The sequence below is a fragment of the Chlorocebus sabaeus genome, chromosome 8 (genome assembly GCF_047675955.1).
Source record: "Chlorocebus sabaeus isolate Y175 chromosome 8, mChlSab1.0.hap1, whole genome shotgun sequence".
NCBI lineage: Eukaryota > Metazoa > Chordata > Mammalia > Primates > Cercopithecidae > Chlorocebus > Chlorocebus sabaeus.
Window position 1 is genome coordinate 22,042,605 of NC_132911.1, and position 3,043 is coordinate 22,045,647.

The window sequence follows — 3,043 nt, forward strand, 5'->3', positions numbered from 1 at the left end:
TTTTTTTTTTTTTTTTTTGAGACGGAATCTCGCTCTGTGGCCCAAACTGGAGTGCAGTGGCCAGATCTCAGCTCACTGCAAGCTCCGCCTTTCGGGTTAACGCCATTCCCCTGCCTCAGCCTCCCGAATAGCTGGGACTATAGGCGCCCGCCACCTCACCCGGCTAGTTTTTTGTATTTTTTTTTTTAGTAGAGATGGGGTTTCACCGGGTTAGCCAGGATGGTCTCGATCTCCTGACCTTGTGATCCGCCTGTCTTGGCCTCCCAAAGTGCTGGGATTACAGGCTTGAGCCACCGCTCCCGGCCACAGGCCCAGGTTTCTAATTTCCAATAAGATGAGTATGCATTGCGTTCTTTGTTATCCCAATGGCATCCTGATGTAGCAATGTCCCTACACCTTAGCTAAACCTTCAGTAAAATTAAGTAAGATTTGCCCATATTTCTGGAATTGTGGAAAGATTTTAAATAGCCTGGAAATGAAGGACTTCAGTGCAAATTTATATTAACCCGTTGTTCCATCTAGATCTGCTCCTCGCTTTGTTGCCTGCTGCATGTAATTGCATGGTCTTGCCTTTTTTTTTTTTTTTTTTTTAATTACAGCGTTCAGGCTTTAGAAAGAAAATGTAATTTTGATACAGTGGATGAATAATTTAATGGTAAATGAAGCAGACTTTTTAATGTTGATGCTGTTAAGGAGAAGGTTAATCATAGAATTCAAGGAGGTGGGAAGACAAGGTTATTCTTTGTTTGGAGGCCAGAGCCGTACCTTATGGTATCCACTGGGCCAGCAGATCAGCCCTCTTATCCTACCCATCGCAGTCTACCTGAGCTGGGAAAGAAGGCTGATGCAGACCTAATTTCCCAGCTCCTGGGTCTGTGCCCTCCTTTGTGGCTGAGTTGACTTGGCTAGGTTTTCCCTCTGAGGTCATCACTTATTTATCCTTCCCTTATAAAATAGACTTTCTAGAGCTGACAGCCACTTGTTTGTTTCATCTTTCCTGAGAACTAAGAGAGGTTCACCCAGCTCAGTTCTTCTCAAAGACACCCCATCTGTACATTGTGCTTATTTTCTCATCCATGAAAAGAGGAAGAGAGAACAGCCGTGGATGTGATGTCAGCATCAAAACTTCCTTGAGGACAGGAGGGATAAATTGGGCAAACGGCTGAGTTCTCCCGCAGCCTTTGGGAGACTGGCCCTGAGAACCCAGAATAGATGCCTATTACATCATGCATGTGCTATGGAAAGGTCTGTGCCAGGCAAACCTGAGAGCCTCATTCTCTATTCCTATGGGGTTCCATGCACCTATCCTGGCTGCCAGGCTCCAACACCCACCATACTTGACCTGTACTGGGCATTTCCCCCTCCCCCTCAGATCCCTCACTCTGTATACAGTGAGTCTACCAGAAATCTTGAATTCCAGATGAGCCAGGTCATGCCATTGTCAGCATAGAAGGCCCTTTGAAGCCCCAAAATGGGTCATTTGCACTCTCTTCTTCTGCCTGCTCCTGTTCCCATGAGTGGTTGGCATGGAAAGGGCCATCAGTAGAACTTGGCTGGCAACATTTGCAGGAGCAGGAATCAAGAGAGGACCCAGGAGAAAGGAATGGAGCCCAGGGGATGAAACATAGTCCAGATTCTTGCTGGTGTGTCCATGTGACTTGGTTTCAGTTCCTCACCATTGTGTCACTGTGGCCTTCTAGAGAAGTCCAAACTGCTGGAAACGGGCAGTGCTTTCTGTGCTAACCCCTTCTGGTCTAACTGCTCAGCTTAGAGGAAGGAAGAAAACACTCAGAATTCTGAGAGCAAAACCTCCAAAAAAATCTACTCAAAGCACCTGAAGTTCATCCCTGGGGAGGAGAAGAAAGGAAGAGCAGATGCCCTGTATCTCCATGGGAGTACTGAGGCACAGAGCTAGGGCCGCCTAACTGTCCAGGGTAGATCTCAGAGGGTGACTCATCTGAATTGCCAATTCCAAGCACCAGAGCAAGGTGCTCCTCAAGAACTGAGTCCGGGTTCATGTCTTCTGGGACCCCTGGCTTCCCTCTTCCCACTTGAGAACTAAAACTGGGTGCTCTGCCTACCCCGCTCACCCCGCCTTCACTTCAGTGCTCTTTCCCCCCATCTGTCATCCTTGGTGACAGAGGTTGCTTTTCAGAATGACCCACATTCCACCACCTTCTCCCCCTCCCTGTGAAGAGCCACATTTACTGGTAGTCCCCTGGCTCATCCTCCCCTGCAGGCGGGGGATGGGGGGCAGGGGATGTGGACAGACCCCTGTTGATGGTGATGTTGGGGACTACCCACAGAACAAAAGGTGCAGCCTCAAGGGCTTGAGCAGGGGATACTGGTGCCTGGGATCAGGTAGCTGGGAAAACAGGGCAGTTACGTAACTGTGTTTACTGTGGCTCAGGTGGCTCTGAGAAGGCAGAGGCAGCCCCCGACAAAGGGCAGTGCCAGAGGTGGGGAAGCGGCGACTCACAGGGAGGGAGGTCCCTCTTAGACAGGGGAGTCGTGCTTGCAAAGGGGAGAGTGCAGTGGGATTTGGAAAGGAAAGGAATCTGTTCTGTTGTTGACAGCCAGCTGGCCAGCCGCCTTATCTAGGACCATCTTCCCAGCCTTAGCCTCTCCCTAACCATGCCAGCTGTGGAGGTAGCAAGGGAAGCTGAGCTAGAGGGAGGCGTCGGGAAATCTGACACCTGGTTCCTGGCTCAATCTCCAAACCTTGCTACTTTTCCCCCCTTAATCTACTTTTCAAAGAGAACGAATTATTCTCTTTAGATAAGGGCAGAAAGGGAGGAATCAGTCAAATTTCCTTATGTTTTCCCTGCTCTGTGACCCTCTGTCTCCCATCCTCTCGGCTGTGAGGCCAGATGGGCAGCACGGAACACGGTGGATTCTGACCTGAGAGAGGTGATAAACCCGGCAGAGCCCAGGCCTAAGCAGACAGGCAGAAATCAAAGCGGCTCAGGAAGAAAGCTCAGGTCTCCCGTAGACCTACCCCGCCTCCTCCTACAAAGCTGTTTACTCAACTCCCGATTCCCAT